Below are 21,088 nucleotides of genomic sequence, written 5' to 3'. Positions count from 1 at the left end.
AGCCAGCGGCTGGAATTACATCATTCAGCTTTTTCCCGGGTTCTGAGAGCCTATGGGAGCCGTAGGAAGTGTCACGTTACAGCAAAGATCCAAAATTTTCTTTAAACAGAGCCAAGAAGCTCAAGGAATGGTCAGAGAGGGTACTTCCTGTTTGGAATCTTCTCAGGTTTTTGCCTGCCATATGAGTTCTGTTATACTCACAGACACCATTCAAACAGTTTTAGAAACTTTAGGGTGTTTTCTATCCAAAGCCAATAATTATATGCATATTCTAGTTTCTGGGCAGGCGTAATAATCAGATTAAATCGGGTACGTTTTTTATCCGGCCGTGCAAATACTGCCCCCTAGCCATAACAGGTTAAATGTCTTAGAAATCAAAACATATGGGCTGCATGATGCAACCATAGGCTATTGACTATTTGAAAAGTTTGTGCTCTGTTCCTTAGCTTCAGGTTGCACAACCTATTCTCTCATCAAGTGATCATATTTTTACCCATCAGACTATTCTCAATTTAATCTTGTTACTTATTTATAAAATGTGTTTTGATTTAGTATGGCCCATTTATCAAATAGGTAGGGGCAGGGGAAAAAAGACATGTCATCGGTATGCACTAGAATAGCGAATGGAGGCCGCTTTCCTGCAGTTTAAATCATGCCTGGTAGGCTACTCCAGTTTTGTCGCAGAGCAGCTGAGAAATAAATATAGTAGCAGCTGGGATCCTCCTTTTATAGTGTCAATCATCAAAACTCTGCTTTCACACGGGATTGCATTTAGAAATGTCTGGTCTTTAAGGACATGTATTTCACTTCACGCATCAACCACTGTTTGAGGAGCATGAGGCTTGACATGTATTTTTTTTCTCCTGCCTCTGTTCCTACCTATTTAATAATAGGTGATATTCCGCCCAAACTGTATGCTATGAGCTCTCCAACCCTGTTCCTGCAGCTACCCAGTGTTTATTTTGGGAAATCAAGTGAAATCTGTTCGGGAACATTGACAGTAACATGTTTTCACAACATAACATATCTAAACTGTTGACAGCCCCTATCTCTGCGTGCTCAAGAAAGGAATGAAGGAAAGAGGAGGACATGGAAATGCATGGTGGTGAGATATTCTGTAGTTAAAGGTAATATCAGCTTAGTAATTATAATAAATATAAAAAATTACCTATTACTAGGCTATTCAAATGCAAATTGATGATAATTGTAGGCTAACACTGTAAGCCGCCCTGCACAATCAAAGAACCAACAGCATCGCCTAGGCCTTTACGTTCTCTCCTAGACTCATGGATAGAACGTTTGGAGCGTAGCATAAGGTAACCATTCCATCCAGTATGCATAATAATACAGTCCACACTCAAAGGCGATAACTAGAATGTTTCATTTTGGAGTATAGGCTAGACCAATTATGTACCAAGACATCTTAAATCTGTAAAAAGATATATATATATATATATATATATATATATATATATAAATAAATAATATCTGCCGTGCATAATATCTGGTAGGCTATGTAGGCCTATTGTATAACGGCAGTCTTTTTTTTTTATGCGTTTTTTTAGGGTGTGGGGGGCTCATAGAACATGTGCACAATTTCTAATATGCGTATGAGTGTTCTACATGCAACATCTGAAATGCTTTGAATTCATCAGCACCTTCCACAGTGCCTTCGGAAAGTACTCAGACCCCTTTTCCCCACGTTCTTACGTTCCAGCTTTATTCTAAAATGGATTTTTTTTAAATCTAAAATCCTCAGCAGTCTACACACACAACCCCATAATGACAGTGAAAACAGGTTTTTAGACATTTTTGCAAATACATAAAAAATAAAAACCTTTATTTACATAAGTATTCAGACCCTTTGCTATGAGACTTGAAATTGAGCTCGGTTTCATTCTGTTTCCGTTGAACATCCTTGATATTTCTACAACTTGATTGGAGTCCACCTGTGGTAAATTCATTTGATTGGACATGATTTGACAGAGCTTGAGAGGATCTGCAGAGAAGAATGGGAGAAACTCCTCAAATACAGGTGTGCTTGTAGCGTCATAAACTAGAAGACTCGATGCTAAAATCGCTGCCAAAGGTGCTTCAAGAAAGTGATGAGTAAAGCGTCTGAATACTTTTGTTAATGTGATATTAAAAATGTTTTATTATGCGGTATTGTGTGTAGATTGATGGGGAAAAAACAATTTGATACATTTTAGAATGAGGCTGTAACGTAACAATGTGGAAAAAGTCAAGGGGTCTGAGTACTTTCCAAAGGCACTGTAAATCACTGTCCATTTTGTTGTTTGGCTTTGAAACAAAATCCACCATGATAATGTTTTCCACTCCGTTTCAACTTCTTGTTGAACTTCTTTCTTCAAATTGATTATCACAGTGAGGTACTTTTTTTGTTGTTGTTGTTGAATGGCCTAATCGTGAGTTTTTTTTTTTTTTTAAAGCATGATACCGTTTTAATAAATGTTTGATTTTCGATTTCATTTGCATTGATGTCAGAGTGGTTAGAGAGACAATAGAGCACGAAGAACCAGGCCATTAGATACCTCATGGTCGTTAGCAGGTTGGGTACTACCAATGCATGTCCAGAGCGCCCAAGAGGAAATTACCGTGACTCAACGGTCACGTGGAATTTGATTGCAGTCATGATTGCTGGTGTGGCGATAGTCACCGCAAACAGCCCTAGGTCTACCATTTTAAAGCAACAGTCCGCTGTAGGCTACATCTAGGTAATGTGTTTGCCTATTGTCATTCCATTCCCTTAAAAAGCCTCTGGTTTGTGCGCTGTCATTCAACTGCAAGGATGTTTCTGTCTTTTTGGGTCCTACTCATCATGTGTAGGATGAGTAGGACCCATGGGTCCTGAATGAGAAAAAGGCCATTAACTAGATTGCAATGGTAGCTGTAGATGGGGATTGACTCCTCTTGTCACAGTGAGTCCAGGTCATGTTGTCATTACTGAGAGATACTAAAGAGCTTAAGGCCTGTAATCCTGGGGCTCCTCCAGCCTAAGGTGCTGGCTGTCTCCCAGACCAGGCCTGGATCACTGAAAACAGTCTTTAACGTGCCTTTCGCTCCAGAGGTAAACACAGACGCTCCCATACTTTATTGTACGTAAGCAGACAGTCATTCTCTCTCCATCCTCCTCTACCTTTATCATGGTATGTTTTCTCTCAAACACACACCTCACTTTGTTTTTCTCTGTCAACAGATCTGAGTACATTTTGTGTGTGTGGTTATGAAACGACACACAAATACAATAGACAGAGCAAGATCAATTGCCAATACGATCTCTCCATGCCATCAGCTATACAAAGGTCTGTTACAAAACAAAGGCTTTTTGCATGTAGTGCTCACCAATCGGTCACAATGGGAACACCAGTTAATTGGAGTGAACCTGTTCATCTATGTGTGTACATTTGTTGTGCATATAGGCTAGTAAACCGGTATTGCAGAGTAACTGCCAACGTCGTGACATTACAATTCCTAATGGCTAATCTCATTCCACCTTATAAGGAGGATTTCACTTTTTCCCACATGCGATTAAGGCTACCCTTTGTTGTTGTAGATAATTTCTCTTGAAGGAAAACCCATGGTGGTCCATTCGCTGTGACAGGAAGATGGTAGGGCTTTATCTTTAAATCTCCCCAAACCTCTGCCTCGTCTTCACCAGCATTCTAATCCCCAGCTCTATGGTCATAGGCCTAGTTTAATCATATTTCTCCCGTTGGAAATATTTCCTTTCTCTCTTCTAAAGCCCTCCTAGGAATGTGTGCAACAAAGCATCTTTATTTTTATTTTTTTCAAGAGAGATGTCAAAAATAGCTGCGGATGGGGAGACTTACAGCCTGACATGGAGATATCTTCCAGTCTCAGCCAACTCTGCTGCTCCCAGAAGGTTAGAGATGATTTCCTCCATCGCGATCAGGGAGGGAGGTTTCTATTTGGAGGCAATCTGGGTCTCCTCCTTTTAGATGGCTTACAGAGAACATGTACACTACTGTAAAATCTAATTTTATTGGTCGCTTACACATGTTTAGCAGATGTACTTGTGGGTGTAGTGGAATGCATGTGTTCCTAGCTCCAACAGTGTGTATTGTTAGATATCACTGCAATCTAAAAAGTAAAATAATGGAATTAAGAAATATAGAAATATTAGGACGAGCAATGTTGGAGTCCAGAGTATAAATATACAGTGCTTTCAAAGTATGCAGACCCCTTGACGTTTTCCACATTTTCTTACATTACAGCCTTATTCTAAAATGGATTCAATTGTTTTTTTCCTCCTTAATCTACACACAATACCCCATAATGACAATGCAAAAAGGTTTTTTTGTTGTTGAAATGTTTGCGTATTTATTAAAAATAGCATTTACATAAGTATTCAGACCCTTTACTCCGTACTTTGTTGAAGCACCTTTGGCAGCGATTACAGCCTTGAGTCTTCTTGGGTTTGATGCGACAAGCTTGGCACACCTGTATTTTGGCTGGGCCACTCAAGCACATTCGGAGACTTGTCCTGAAGCCACTTCTGCATTGTCTTGGTTGTGTGCTTAGGGTCGTTGTCCTGTTGGAAGGTGAACCTTCGTCCCAGTCTGAGGTCCTGAGTGCTCTGGAGCAGGTTTTCATCAATGGTCTCTATTTTGTTCCGTTCAACTTTCCCTCGATCCTGACTAGTCTCCCAGTCCCTGCCACTGAAAAACATCCCCACAGCATGATGCTGCCACCACCATGATTCACCGTATGGATGGTGCCAGGTTTCCTCCAGACGTGACACTTGGCATTCAGGCTAAAGAGTTCAATCTTGGTTTCGTCAGACCAGAGACTCTTGTTTCTCATGGTCTGAGAGTCTTTAGGTGTCTTTTGGCAAACTCCAAGCGTACATTTCAGTCACTGATTTAATAACATTTGCTCTTGTATTTCAATATTGAAAAATATAATAACATAATGTTGTGGACAGAACTAGCCATTAATGTCCCTTAAAGACAGATTCAATGGCTGTAGCATAGCATGTTCAACTGAATGATTAGCTAATAACAATGAGATATTATGAATAATAAGCTTTTACCTGATAAGACTACTAATGATAATATAACAACTTTAAATACCGAGCTAGTAACTTTAAGTAGCCTAGGTAAACTTAGCTGACCTTCAATTGAGGGAATTCAGAGACATTTTTACAACTCATTGAAACTCGTAACATTTGCCCATGTATTTATTTTCAAACATGATAATAATAGGCCTGCATTACAGTAGGCAGCTAATTGTTAAATTACACTTTCCATCCTTCCTTGGAAGGCCACTGTCTCTGCGCTGATTGCTTGTGAGTGAGGCAACGCTAGCTAGCCAATGGGAGCGTAGTAGAACGTCCCTCTGAGTAACGGGGCGTGGTTTTGGCTTAACTGCGTTGGGAAAAGAAAGACGCTGTTCTGAGGGCAGAAGGGGATGTGCAACTCAAAATAAGGAAAGTATTCTTAATGTTTTGTACCAGAGTATGTCAGCGGTGCGAGGAACAGTGTGCCCAATTTGACTGGAGCACGGAGCGAGATTTCCCAAAGGCAGTTGCGCTCACTTCAGGAGCTATAGCCCCTTTAGCTATTGTCATGGAGCTCGCTAAATATTTTCATTAAGAAACTGATAAAACACACGGGTGCAAAATCAAGGTGACTTCGAAAGATGAGGATCAAAAGCAAGAGAAGGAGTGCGGTGATGTGGTGTCCACAACTAAAGAATCATCATGGAATCAGAAAGACATGTATTCCGAGAGCATGATGGTTTACTTACTCTGTGCACATGCTAACAGAAAGGGCTGAGGTGGGTAGATCACTGGCATTGTAGCAAAGTATTTATAAACAAAATCTGATCTCTTAAACGTTTAGTTCATTTTTGTTCTATTATCAATACAATAGGCCATAATTGATTTTTGTCCCAATGGGCCTGGCATATTACCACGTTCAAGGAGCTTTCTGTTTTGACCTATAGAAAAATAAAAACACAACTCTGCATCACTGCCCAGCCTGGCAAGAGTGGCCAAAAGGGTGTTTAGCATCCACAGTTGCTCTGCAAGTGAGGAGAGGATCTTCTCTGCAGATGGCTTGCTCTCCAGGGACCATCACACCACAGACTGGCCAAACTCATGTTTCTAAAAAATGAATTCAAAGTCATTTTTAGTTTAATTTGTATTTAATTCTAAGTCACAGTCTATATGCACAATTTATAGACTATAATTATTTAATACAACGAAATGTTTAAATGCTGAGTGCGTTATGTCCCTACCAGCCGTTTGTGTCACAAATGTGAAATTAAATGTAGCCTGTTTGAAATGATGTGCGTTCACCTTTTCATGTTTATTCAAATACTTTTCATTCAAATCATATGTTTTGGTTTCAATACTTCAAAACCAAATGGTATGTCCAGGTAGTCACAAAAATAGATGGGTGTTGGTTAAATTGTGGTTTTAATAAATGGAGGGAATTTAGAGCTGTAGTGAGCGAGGAGCGGTTTTTAGCAGAGCGGTTGGAAAGGACGTGGGACACCAGTACGCTACATGAGCGTGGAGCAGAATATCCAACTGCTCAACTCCACTCACGTACGCAGTGTGTGTGTATATTTTAAGGTGACCGCTCATTTGGCTGGCCAATTGGTCATCCAGAATTCAATGACCGTCACACCCCTACTATACCAGGATTTATTTGCTATGGCACAGGCACAGAAAGCCTATTTATGATAACTAGAGTACTGTAACTAATGTATAGGGTCAAAAATAAATCCTGGCTGCAGTTAGGACTAATCAAAGGGAGAGAAGAATAAAAACAATGTTTAACTTGGTAGTCTCTCTGTTGGCCATGTCAAGGTAGGACGGTGCAACTAGAGGAAGTAAGAAAGCCTAGAGATGCACAAGGAGTAGGGAACTCTTCCACTCTCCTTCTCTAAGTGCACCTAAATCACACAATGCCAGAGGTGCTCAGGGGGGCTGTGGTTTTGAATATAACTGCTTGCCTTACCCCAGCACATTAGCCAGGGAATGCACTCCTTCACGTAACTCTTACAGATCTAAATCAGATGTTGTTTACAAGGTAAGGATGGAAACCACCAGACAACAGCACTTACTTCACACACCCCATAAAGGCTGGAACCCAGAGCTCCCCTGCCCTAAGCAAAGCATTCCAGTCTCACAGGCCCTACACTACAGCCTGCAGTAGACTCTTACTGTGGCTCAGAGGAGGAATGTAAGCTGTGTGTTTGAGCGAGCAGCAGCAGCACCGGATAAGGATCCACGCTATGCAGGAAAAAAGAGAGGACGGAAAAATGTCCGTTACGTAAGACTCGCTAACCCAGAACACAATGATGCCTGATGCATTATGGTACAATCCACTCAGCCTTTGCCTGCCTGCTCCAGTTTGGCTCCAGACAGAGGACTTCCCGAAGTATAGAACCCAATTCTCTCAAAAGCACAACATTATGGGGTATTGGCGAACTGCTCTTTCTGCTATGTGACAAGACCTGAAGCCCTTCAGCAAGCCACGACAAACCGAAATTCATGAAGTGTGTAATAGCCCTAAAGCCAGGTGTGCCTAACCTTTCCTGAGCTTCTTTCATAATGTGATATTTCCAGATGCCCCATTTCCAGAGTCCATATAGTTAGCAGTAAGCATGCATTTGGCTAACTTTAGTCTCCCAAGGCTTTTGATCCAAATTTAATTGAATGTAATTTGTCACATGCATACCGTGAAATGTTTAAATACGAGCCCTTTCCCAACAATGCAGAGTTAAAAAGTAAGACATTTAGCAAATAGAAAATATTAACTCCATAACTAACAATCTCCAGCTGGAACAGATGCTAATGATGCTTTCCACTGCAATTTGTCTGCACCGCAACAGCCAAACAACTGGACCCTGTTGGAGTTCTGATGCGTCACACCCGTCAGTCCTTCCACGCCACAGGCACAGTTTCACTAGGTTCAAAACCGCGGAGGGAATTCCTGTGGAATGTTCTGGTGCTACCACCTGTACATTCCCTCCATGTCATGACGTAATTCAGAAATGTGTCACCTCTCAATGAAAGACATTGCTCTCTCTACGGTGTCATGGTAAACCTCCCCCTCCTTGCTTGTACCAGCTCTATCCCTCCAACAGTGAAGGGAATGTGTTCAAGTTTTCATGTTAGTTTGTTTAGGAGTATATGTTTGTACAGTATGTAAATTAGGTTTGTGTATGTGTTCTTGTACGCACAAATATACACATTGCACACGTTGCTCAACACTATACACATCAGCTACTACAGTGACTGAAATGACTTAAGTGTTCAAAGAGCTGCAGTTAGTTTCAGAATGGGTGGCAAGGAATAAGTTATTCCTAAATATTTCAAAAACTAAAAGCATTGTATTTGGGACAAATCATTCACTAAACCTCAACTAAATCTTGTAATGAATAATGTGGAAATGGAGCAAGTTGCAGTGTCAACTGCTTGGAGTTACCCTGGATTGTAAACTGTCATGGTCAAAACATATTGATACAACAGTAGCTAAGATGGAGAGAAGTCTGTCCATAATAAAGCTCTCCTCTGCCTTAACAGCACTATCAACAAGGCAGGTCCTACAGGCACACAGCTCCGACACCCATGCATACCCCACAAGACATGCCACCAGAGGTCTCTTCACTGTCCCCAAGTCCAGAACAGACTATGGGAGGCGCACAGTACTACATAGAGCCATGACTACATGGAACTCTATTCCACATCATGTAACTCATGCAAGATAAAAATGCACCTTATGGAACAGCGGGGACTGTGAAGCAACATAAACAGGCACAGACGCATACATAGAAACGCACGATAACATACGCCCAATACACACATGTACACATGGATTTTGTGTTGTAGATATGTGGAATTAGAGTAAGGACCTGAGGGCATACACTTAGTGTGTTGTGAAATCTGTTGTGTGAACCAATCCCACTTCCTGCAAGAGTTAATGGGGATCCATAATAAATACAAACAGCATTCAGCAGCACTGCACTATAAAGGTCTTGGTGAATAGGCAGTGAGTGTTAGGGTTTCAGTTAGTCACGTGCCAGCCGTGTGTGAAACGCTTTGCCACGTTTGCTGTGTACAGTACAGACAGAGCTTTGTAACGTACATGAGAATCCATCTAGGCCTTTACAGTAAAGCCACGCTAATTAAGAAATAACACATGCTGGAAGTGGCCTGGCTTCATCATAGAGAAGGTTGCTTTTAGACCCTAATGCAGGGTTCCCACCTGGCTCCCGCAGGTGGTCTCATTTGGCCCCACAAGTTATGAGCAAAAAAAAAGGTTTATTTTTTTGTTGGACATAGGACTGTAAAAACACCAGGAAATCAGCTCCAAGTGATTTTCATTTAAGAAATCTGTTCCCGCGTGTTCCCATGCAAAAAAGAGGCATGTGATCATATTCAAACGTAAGCATGGTTTGAAATGGTTTTAGTCAAACATATGTATTTTATTGATTTAACCTTTAACTAGGCAAGTCCTTTAAGAACAAATTCTTATTTACAATGATGACCTACGAAGAGGCAAAAGGCCTCCTGTGGGGACGGGGGATAAAAAATAAATGTAGGACAAAAAACACATCACAACACTACATAAAGAGAGACCTAAAACCACAACACAGCATGACAACAACACATGACATCAACATGGTAGCAACACAACATGGCAGCAGCACAACATGGTACAAACATTGTTGGGCGCAGACAACACCACAAAGTGCAAAAAGGTGGAGACAACAACACATCATGCGAAGCAGCCATAAGTGTTAGTAAGTGTCCATGATTGAGTCTTTGAATGTAGAGATGGAGATAAAACTGTCTAGTTTGAGTTTTTTTTGCAGCTCGTTCCAGTCGCTAACTGCAGCGAATTGAAAAAAGGAGCGACCCAGGGATGTGTGTGCTTTGGGGACATTTAACAGAATGTGACTGGCAGAACTGGTGTTGTATGTGGAGGATGAGGGCTGCAGTAGGTATCTCAGATAAGGGGGAGTAAGGCCTTAGAAGGTTTTATAAATAAGCATCAACCACTGGGTCTTGCATCGGGTATACAGAGATGACCAGTTTACAGAGTATAGAGTGCAGTGATGTGTGCTCCTATAAGGAGCAGTGGGGGCAAATTTGATGGCCGAATGATAAAGAACATCTAGTCACTCGAGAGCACCCTTACCTGGCAATCTATAAATAACATCTCTGTAATCTAGCATGGGTAGGATGGTCATCTGAATTAGGGTTATTTTGGCACCTGGGGTGAAAGAGGAGCGATTATGATCGAGGAAACAAAGGCTAGATTTAGCTTTAGCCTGCAGCTTGGATATGTGCTGAGAGAAGGACAGTGTACCGTCTAGCCATACTCCCAAGTAATTGTATGAGGTGACTACCTCAAGCTCTAAACCCTTAGCGATAGTGATCACACCGGTGGTGAGAGGGAAATTCTTCTTACCGAACCACACTACCTTTATTTTTGAGGTGTTCAGAACAAGGTTAAGAGCAGAGAAAGCTTGTTAAACACTAAGAAAGCCTTGCTGGAGAGCATTTAACACAAAATCTGGAGAGGGGCCAGCTGAGTATAAGACTATCATCTCAAATGAAATTGTATTGGTCACGTACACGTGTTTAGCAGATGTTATTGTGGGTGTAGCGAAATGCTTGTCCATATAAATGGATGAGAGCTTCCTACTGTTCTTTATGTTGTTGATGTAAATTGAGATGAGCGTGGGGCCTACGATCGAGCCTTGGGGTCCTCCCTTGGTGACAGGCAGTGACTGAGACAGCAGATGTTCTGATTTTATACACTGCTCTCTTTGAGAGAGGGAGTTAGCAAACCAGGCCAAAGACCCCTCAGAGACACAATACACTACCCACAAGAATGGAATGGTCTACCGTATAAAAAGCTTTAGCCAAGTCAATAAAAATAGCAGCACAACACTGCTTAGAATCAAGGGTAATGGTGACATAATTTAGGACCTTTTTAAGGTTGCAGCGACACATCCATAACCTATTCGGAAACCAGATTGCGTACCAGAGAGAATACTATAGACAGACAAAGAAAGCCAGTCAGTTGATTATTGACAAGTTTTTTCCAACACTTTTGATAAACAGGGCAAATTAGAAATAAGCCTATAACAGTTAGGATCAGCTTGATCTCCCCCTTTTAAATAAAGGATGCACCGTGGCTGCCTTCCAAGCAATGGAAACTTCCCCAGAGAGGAGAGGGGCTCTGTGATGATAGGGGCTGCAACCTTAAAGAAGAAAGGATCTAAACCACCTGAACTAATGTTTTTTGGGGGTAAATTTAAGGAGCTCCTTAATCTAACCACACTGTCCGATTTCAAAAAGGCTTTACAACGAAAGCAAAACATTAGATTATGTCAGCAGAGTACCCAGCCAGAAATAATCAGACACCCATTTTTCAAGCTAGCATATAATGTCACAAAAACCAAAACCACAGCTAAATGCAGCACTAACCTTTGATGATCTTCATCAGATGACACTCCTAGGACATTATGTTATACAATACATGCATGTTTTGTTCAATCAAGTTCATGTTTATATCAAAAACCAGCTTTTTACATTAGCATGTGACTAGCATGTGACTAGCATTCCCACCGAACACTTCCGGTGAATTTACTAAATTACTCACGATAAACGTTGACAAAAAACATAACAATTATTTTAAGAATTATAGATACAGAACTCCTTTATGCAATCGCGGTGTCCGATTTTAAAATAGCTTTTCGGTGAAAGCACATTTTGCAGTATTCTGAGTAGATAGCCCGGCCATCACAGGCTAGCTATTTTGACACCCACCAAGTTTGGTACTCACCAAAAATTGGATTACCTTTGCTGTTCTTCGTCAGAATGCACTCCCAGGACTTCTACTTCAATAACAAATGTTGGTTTGGTTCCAAATAATCCATAGTTCTATCCAAATAGCGGCGTTTTGTTCGTGCATTCAAGACACTATCCGAAGGGTAAAGAAGGGTGACGCGCCCGGCCTGTTTCGTGACAAAAAAATTCAAAATATTCCATTATCGTACTTCGAAGCATGTCAAACGCTGTTTAAAATCAATTTTTATGCGATTTTTCTCGTAAAAAAGCGATAATATTCCGACCGGGAGTCGTTGTTTTCGTTCAAAGACAGAGAAAGTAAAATGGACTCTTCACGCGCGCACCCCTCTCATTGTTCTCAGATCGACCACTTACCAAATGCGCTACTGTTTTTCAGCCAGAGACTGGAGAGTCATCATTCAACGTTCTGGCGCCTTCTGAGAGCCTATGGGAGCCTTAGAAAATGTCACGTTACAGCAGAGATCCTTTGTTTTGGATAGAGATGACAAAGAAGGCCAAGAAATGGTCAGAGAGGGCGCTTCCTTTTTGGAATCTTCTCAGGTTTTGGCCTGCCATATGAGTTCTGTTATACTCACAGACACCATTCAAACAGTTTTAGAAACTTTAGGGTGTTTTCTATCCAAATCATATTCTAGTTACTGGGCAGGAGTAGTAACCAGATTAAATCGGGTAAGTTTTTTATCCGGCCGTGCAAATACTGCCCCCTATCCCCAACAGGTTAACGAGAGTCTTGTCTTTAAAACTGTGTAAAATAGTCATATGTTTGAGAAATTGAAGTAATAGCATTTCTAAGGTATTTGAATATCGCGCCACGGGATTCCACTGGCTGTTGACTAGGGTGGGACGCAAACGTCCCACCTAGCCCAGAGAGGTTAAGCACCTCAGACTGTGAGCGCCTGCAGGGAGAAACTGTGTAGCGGGGTAGGGGAAAAAAGAGGGAGGAGCATCGGGGCTAGTGGCATTAGAAGGGTTGGGAGATGAGGAAATGTTGGATGGGCAACGAGGCATGGCTGAGTCAAATAGGAATCCTGACTTAATGAAGTGGTGATTTTAAAGAGCTCAGCCATGTGCTCCTTGCCAGCAACAACCACATCATCAACATTAAGGGACATGGTTAGCTGTGAGGAGGAGGGTTTATTCTCCAGGTCTTTAACCGTTTTCCAGAACTTCTTGGGGTTAGACCCACAGAGAGAGAACTGCTCCTTTAATTAATGTAACTAACTTTGGCCTTCCGGATAGCCTGAGTGCACACTTATTTCTCATTTGCCTAAACGACAGCCAGTCAGCTTGAGTATTTGTGTGCTGAGCCTTTCACCAAATGGTGTTCTTGATCAAATCAAATACATTTTTATTTTTCACATGCACCGAATGCAACCACTGTAGATCTTACAGTGAAATGCTTACTTCTTGAGGTGGAGTAACTCTGCCAGATCACAGTTGAACCAGAGGCTGAACCTGTTTTTAATTCAAATGTTCTTTATGGGGGTGTGTTTGAATACCACTGAAAATAAAATAAGGTCCAAGAGGGTATCAAGCTGATTCTATACCAATTTACAGAGGCCAGGTCATGAAGGAAGGCTTGCTCATTAAAGTTTTCCAGCAAGCGTCTGTGACATCAGGGCAGGACGTTTAACTGAGCAGCCCATACGAACACAGGCTGTAAAACAGAAAACACCAGACTGATACCTATCAGGATTATTCGTGAGGATTAGGCGAGTAGCCTTTTCTGCATGTTTGGAGTCCTACCTTGTGGGATTGGTATTAATCTGAGGGGGATTTATTGTTTTAGGACTTGGTCAGGTGGTTTAGCATGTCCCAGTTTAGGTCACCTAGTAGGACAAATTCAGACTTAGTGTAAGGGGCCAGGAGAGTTTTGGGCTGGTAGGGTACAGGCTGGTGCTGATGGTGGATGATAACACCCAGCAACAGTCAACAAAGAGCTATTTGAAAGTTTAATGCTTAAAACCAGCAGATCCACAGACTTGGTGGAGACAACCGAGCACTGAAGGTGTTCCTTGGTAAAGATTGCCACTCCACTACCTTTGGAAGATCTGTCTCTCCGAAAAAGGTTAACCAGAAAGATTAACATAAGTGTTAACACTCGTTCTTTCTGTCTGTTTGGGCTTCTTACGGTCAATTTGCAGTCTGCAAATGATTTATAATTTATTTCCGGCTCCTCGACCATCCATTCAACAAAAAAATCTGCCTGTGGCTGAATCTAGTAGATCAGTTATTCCCAAACTGGGGTACGCAATGCCATCGGGGCTATGCCCAAAAAAAGGATTCACTTTTTAAATTTTTTTTATGTCCATTTATATTTTCCAACCGGGCTATACATTTGGGTGAGTTTTTTTCTCTCCTGAGTAGCCTCGTTTTCACTGCCAAAAATAAAATTAAACCATCTAGTGTTCAGCGAAATAACAACACAATATCAAATACAGGTAGCCTAGTCAAATAATTAACATCCAATCACATTTACCATTATTCTCTCGCGGGAATTCCACTAACGGTTCGTATGTAGCCAAACATAGCTGCTGCTCATTCCGTTTGCTTAAATTGATAAATTGTTTTTAAAAAAGTAAGGCCTGCATCCATGGAGACACATACCAGCTCTACTGATAGTACTGCTACTACCAGCAGTACTACACCTGCGCAATGCAAGTTGTTCTGCTTCCATGAGCACATCCAATGCCAGCATCAGTAATTCTACATTTGTTGTAAGCCCAGCTAGCATGGACACTGACAGTTGTGAATCTGATGCAGCCGAAGAGCTACTGCCCCCTTACCCGGGAAAGCACCGAACAACAGACAGAGACGTTGGACCATCAAAGAGGCGCAAATATGCTAACTACATTGATTTGGGGTTCACTTGTATTGGGAGTAGTGCCTTTCCTCAGCCACAGTGTGTTATATGTGCAAAAGTACCATCTCACAACTCGATGAAACCTTCACTCTTCAGCAGACATTTAGAAACAAAACATGCCAATTTAGAAAATAAGCCACAGGAGTTTGAGTGAGAATTAAGACAACTTTTGAGTCGTAAGACGTATAAAAGCAACAGATAACATTTAATAAGAAGGGTCCCGAAGCATCTTATATGGTGACCTACCGAGTGGCTAGGACAGGCAAGCCCCATACTATTGTGGAGGACTTAATTCTTCCTGCTGCCGCGGATATGGCTGGGACAATGCTGGGGGAAAAGGCCAAAAAACTATACAGACAATGCGTTTCACGACACATCAGTGACATGGCAGGAAACGTTTTGGAACAATTACTGCTTCGCATACAAGCCAGTGAATTCTATGCGTTACAGCTGGATGAGTCAACCGATGTGGCGGGCCTGGCACAGCTCCTGGTATATATCCGTTTACGTTTATGGGGGGGTCAATTAAGGAAGACATCCTCTTCTGGAAACCAGGACAACAGGAGAGGATATTTTTAAAGTACTGGAAAGCTTTGTGACATCAAATGGACTTTGGTGGTCAAGATGTGTTAGCATCTGTACTGATGGCGCAAAAACCATGACAAGGGACATAGTGGAGTGGTAACGCGCGTGCAAGCAGTTGCTCACGACGCCACTTGGGTACACTGCAGCATCCACCGAGAGACTCTTGCTGCCAAGGGAATGCCTGACAGCTTGAAAGATGTTTTGGACACTACAGTGAAAATGGTTAACTTTGTTAAAGCAAGGCCCCTGAACTCTCGTGTATTTTCTGCACTATGCAATGATATGGGTAGCGACCATGTAACACTTATACAACATACAGAAGTGCGCTGATTATCAAGGGGCAAAGTATTGACGTGGTTTTTTTTTTTAATTGAGAGACGAGCTTAAAGTTTTCTCTACTGACCATAATTTTCACTTGACGAGTTTCTCACATGACTGGCTTATCTGGGTGATGTTTTTTCTCGCCTGAATGATCTGAATCTAGGATTACAGGGACTCTTCAACTATATTCAATGTGCGGAACAAAATTGGGGCTATGATTTAAGAAGTTGGAGCTCTTCTCTGTCTGCATTAACAAGGACAACACACAGGTCTTTCCATCATTGTATGATTTTTTTTTTTTGTGCGCAAATGAACTCAAGCTTACGGACCATGTTAAATGTGATATGTAGCGAAGCACATGAGTGAGTTGGATGCGCAACTTTCCCAGAAACGGATGACAAATAACTGGATTCGTTATCCCTTTCATGCCCTGCCTCCAGTCCACTTACCGATATCTGAACAAGAGATCCTCATCGAAATTGCAACAAGCGGTTCTGTATGAATTTAATTTAACCAGAAGCCACTGCCAAATTTCTGGATAGGGCTGCGCGCAGAGTTTCTTGCCTTGGCAAATCACGCTGTTAAGACTACTGCCCTTTGCAACCACGTACCTATGTGAGAGTGGATTCTCTGCCCTCACTAGCATGAACACTAAATACAGGCACAGACTGTGTATGGAAAATGATTTAAGACTGACTCTCTCCAATACAACCGAACATTGCAGAGTTATGAGCATCCTTACAAGCACACCCTTCTCATTCACCTGTGGTGAGTTATTCACAATTTCCGATGTTCAAATAAAGTTGAATATGTAAGATGGCTAAATAAAGTGCAAAATTATTGAATTATTATTATATTATTATTTGAGCCCTGGTCCTATAAGAGCTCTTTGTCACAACCCGGCTCATGGGAAGTGACAAACTCACACTCCATTCTTATGTTTAATAAATGTAGTGTGTGTGTCTGCGGCAGGTTTACAATGATGGCAAAAAAACAACATTTGAGTGTGCGCTGACCCTGGTGCTAGAGGGGGTACATAGCTGGAGGTTGAGTGTTAAGGGGTACGGGACAATAAAACATTTGGGAACCACTGATCCCTGCCCTAATGGTTGTTCAATTTGGAAGAAAAATAGTGTTAATCTGTAGAATGTTGAGACATAGGCTGTCTGTTAAATGCGTAAATAGCCCACCCTATATGTTTGTTCTGTGATTTTTAGCGAAAGCTCTGCAATCGGAAGTGTCAAAGTCAAGAAAGCAAGACTTTCCCCTGTGGCCAGGAGGATTAAGGATGTCATGTCTCCCGTGTGAGCATCAGAAATGAAAGGAAATTGCTCTGTAGATCTTGTGCATCACCGCAGCCAGCATAGTTAATGTTTAACGAGTTGTTGGCATAGTGGAGTTGGCAAGGCCTTTCACAGGTACATGTTATGGCTACGGCACTGTGTTTTGTGCAATCATGTGACATGGCAAGATTTTATCCTGTGTTTTAAGCCTTATCCAGAAATAAGAATTACATCAAAAATGAAAGCAATTGTCTGAGGATGGTGCTGGACCATCTGACATAAAAAGAAAAGGAGACAGTTTGATGAAAAAGCTTTAAAGGTAGACTCATTGAAATGACGTTTCCACGAGCAGGTATTGAGATGCAAGAACTTCGCTCTCACGTTGTGTGGTAGCCAAAGCACCAAAACAGCGGAGAAGTTGAGCCTCTCACTTCAACGCTCTTAGTTGTGGTGGAAATGTACCTACTATGCTGCTTACTTTCTGCATACAAGTCTAAATCCAGGCATGTCACTTGACTGCACGAAACTCAGGACCCTAGTTATGTGCCTTTTTTTAGTTTTCAGGCCTCGTGAAACATCTGCCATTTTTTTAAAATGCCTTTAAAATGACAACAGAACAGTTTTAACGGTAAACACTGCTTGTTTGAGCTAAAACACTCCCCTGTTTTTGTCATAGAGAGCAGCTATAGGCCTAGATCTAAGTATTATTTTTTGCTTTGTTAGTGCCTGAGATTGCTTTATTGACTTTGTTGCCTAACCTGTGCTGGTAAAAGCCAAATGCCAACCCTCTTGTTTCTAGTGTCCTCCTGAATTATTGGCACCCTAGGTAAATATGAACAAAAAAGGCTGTGAAAAACTGTTTCATTGGGGTATACATATGAGGTGACACACAGGCTAAACTCTCTTTGTCATCCTTCAACATGGGAAAGGATAGAGAACACACAAATTAAATGAGACAAAAGGTTGCTGACCTTCACAAATCAGGCAATGGCTAATAAAAAAGGTAGCTACACACCTGAAAATACCCATCTCTACTATTAGGGCAGTAATTAAGAAATGTAAAACCGGAGCTGTAATGAATCTGCCTGGAAGAGGACACAAGTGTATTTTGCCCCAACGGACAGTGAGGAGGATGGTTCAAGTGGCAAAAAAATCTCCAAGGATCACAGTTGGAGAATTGCAGAAGTAGGTTACATCTTGGGGTCACCAAAACTACAATTAGGTGCCATGACCAAGTTATTTGAAAGGATTGCCAGAAGAAAACCTCTGCTATCACCAAACCACAAACATAAGCGCCTGGAGTTTGCTAAATGTCATTGGAACTTTGATTGGAACCAGGTTCTATGGTCTGATGAGACTAAAATATAGTTTTTTTTGCAACAAACACTAGAGTTGGGTTTGGTGTAAAAAGAACCATGGTCATGCAGAAAAGATCCTAATTCCCACTGTGAATGAAGTATGGTGGTGGATCTGTGATGTTGTGGGCCTGTTATACTTCCAAAGGCCCTGGGACCCTTGTTAGGATACATGGGATCATAGAATCCAAGTACCAGAGGTTTTGACCTAAAATCTCGTCTGCCTCTGCCAGGAGGCTAAAACTGGGTCGTCATTGGATCTTCCAGCAGGACAACGATCCAAAGCATTCCTCCAAATCTACACAAATGGTTCGCTGACCATAGAATCAAGTTTTGCAGTGGCCGTCCCAGTCCCCTGACCGAAACACCATTTGAAAACCTATGGTGTGAGCTGATTAGGAGAGTCCAAAAGTGAGGACCAAGGACTGAAGGATCTGGAGTGTTGATGTATGGAGGAATGGTCTCAAATCCCTTCCTAGGTCTTCTCCCACCTCATCAAACATTATAGGAGACGACTCAGACCTGTTATCTTGGCATCTTTTTTGTTCCTATTTACCTAGGGTGCCAATCATTCAGGAGGGCACTATCTACTAGAGAGAGCATTTCACTGCACCTGCGATAACATCTGCAAAACTGTACGCGACCAATAAACTTTGATTTGAGTTTGAGTGTTCTTTGAACTCACGTGTGATAGGGAATTATAGGTCATAAAATATCTCGGGGTCAGTTGCCACAGTGAAGTGATTTTACTTTGTGCATTTCAGTTTTGATACAATAACATTTCCACATGTAAGGAAAATGTAATGATACAGTAGCTTAGTGGCCATCTGAAAGAAAGGATATTTTTTTTTTTTTTTTTTTTGAAAGACCTTCCAGACGAAAGGCAGTTTCCATTATGACAGGCATATCCTGTTCAGCAATGACTCTCTTCCTCTCGCTCTGTTCTCGAGCCCATCATCCACAACAAAGTTTGAGTGCTCTCTGTCCAAACATACTGCACATTGTGGTTCAGCCAGCCCGTCACTAACTGAGGCACTCTATTAGAGCCCAACCGATATATCGATTCACCGATATTATAGGCCGATATTGACCTTTTACCGCTGTATCGGTATGGGGCGACAATTCAACCAATATGTAATAAATAGGATGAAAAAACATATCTCATACTTATCTGAACACTTGCAGACATTCTCATGTCATTATTGTCACAATGTATTAAATCAACATTTTGAAGCATAGTTATTGAACAATTTCTCTTTTGGATGGCAAATTCTGAAAATTCACTATAGAAAAACGACACTAATTTCCCCGCTGTAAAACAGTATATCACAGATATATCGGTATCTGCAAGTTTTGTCCCCAAAGAAATCTGTATCGGACAAAAAACATAAGATTAACTTGGGCTCTAGTCACTATTCATTACTGTATTACAGCATTGAACCACAAACACTATGGACATCTCATTACAGCATAGAACAACCACACATTCTTCCCTGAGTCGAAATACTGTATGTGTCCAGGAGAGAGTTGGAGCTTTAGGTAGCCCTGATTTTTAGATGGTGTTCAGTCTGTTAGGTCAGTCAGTCGGATGGTACTACCAGATATATTAAGGAAAGGATGAGATAGGAATCCCATTGGGCAATGAATGCTAAATGTATAACACCCAACCCAGCAGACTGTCGACCAATCGCGTTCACGTTGTCATGCAGCGTTACACAGTTGTTAAACCAATCATCACGCAATCCCTTCAAAGTTAAGTGTCACTATTCCAAAGCTATACAATATTACAGAGAACAAGTTAATTATCTCACCCCAGAAAATATTTCTCATTTTGTACTTATTGTTCACTAAATGCATGCTAATGTTGGGTTTTTGAGCAAGTGAACAATTGACTCCCATTCACTCCTTGAAGGAGAGCTGTCCTTGTCCCAGAATCGCCGGGAATGCTCCTCATTGCTCATTGACGACGCATGGGCAATGTACACAATGGGCATTAATACGATTCCAATGGAGTTTCCCCATCTCCTCAAAAGTGTCTCTGGTACTTTGCCTATCATTTTTTTTCAAGGCTGCTTCATCCTGGTACCGTATCAGTTAAGAGCCATAACTCTACTGCTAGGCTAGGCTAGCCCAACGCTCTTCTGGCATGGCGTTTCTGGGCAGCTGCCATAAGTGCTGTTTGTAGCCTGGCCGGGATCAGGTTTGACAGCTCTAATAACCCTGCACACACTCACCGTCTAATCCATATATGGCTCTATGATAAAAGCTAGAGTGACTGGCTGCCTCTGAGTTTTATGTCAAATGCCCGTTGATTGGAACAACACTGACTACCTCCAACTACCAAGGTTAAGGGCTTGTAAGTAAGCATTTCACTGTAATGTCTACACCTGTTGTATTCGGCACATGTGACAAATAAAATTTGATTTGAAATTGTGATTTTTAAAATCGTATCTCTGGGTCCTTGCCTGTGTCTAATGTAAATTATAGTCCTCACATCTGTTTTCAGTCTGTGTAAGCATTTGGCCTATTATGATTCGAGATACAGTATGCGTTGTATAGAGTGTTTATTAAAACCTACTAAAATGTTCCATTAGTATTACTCTCAACTGCACCTGTTCTGTGTTCTGTCACTATACACATAAGCCAAGTACCTGTAAACTTGTCGTCATTCAGCATATGTCTGTTTGCCCTTGCACTGAGGATGTGAATTGAGGCCTCTGTATACTGTATAGTTTGGCTCTGTTTCAGTCAGTATTGACATCCAATCTGCCCATGAATTTTCATAAAGTTTTGTACTTTT

The 21,088-nt window shown here is 41.5% G+C and overlaps 1 protein-coding gene across 1 annotated transcript in view; it reads left to right on the top strand.

The window, feature by feature from the left end:
- ppp2r5a (protein phosphatase 2, regulatory subunit B', alpha isoform) overlaps nucleotides 1-21,088 on the top strand; it is an 81,717-nt gene that overhangs the window by 25,016 nt on the left and 35,613 nt on the right. The gene's annotated exons all lie outside the window — the stretch shown is intronic.

Source organism: Salmo trutta, chromosome 35 (genome assembly GCF_901001165.1).
Source record: "Salmo trutta chromosome 35, fSalTru1.1, whole genome shotgun sequence".
NCBI classification, from domain to species: Eukaryota; Metazoa; Chordata; class Actinopteri; order Salmoniformes; family Salmonidae; genus Salmo; species Salmo trutta.
This window is presented reverse-complemented; position numbering and strand designations above follow the sequence as displayed.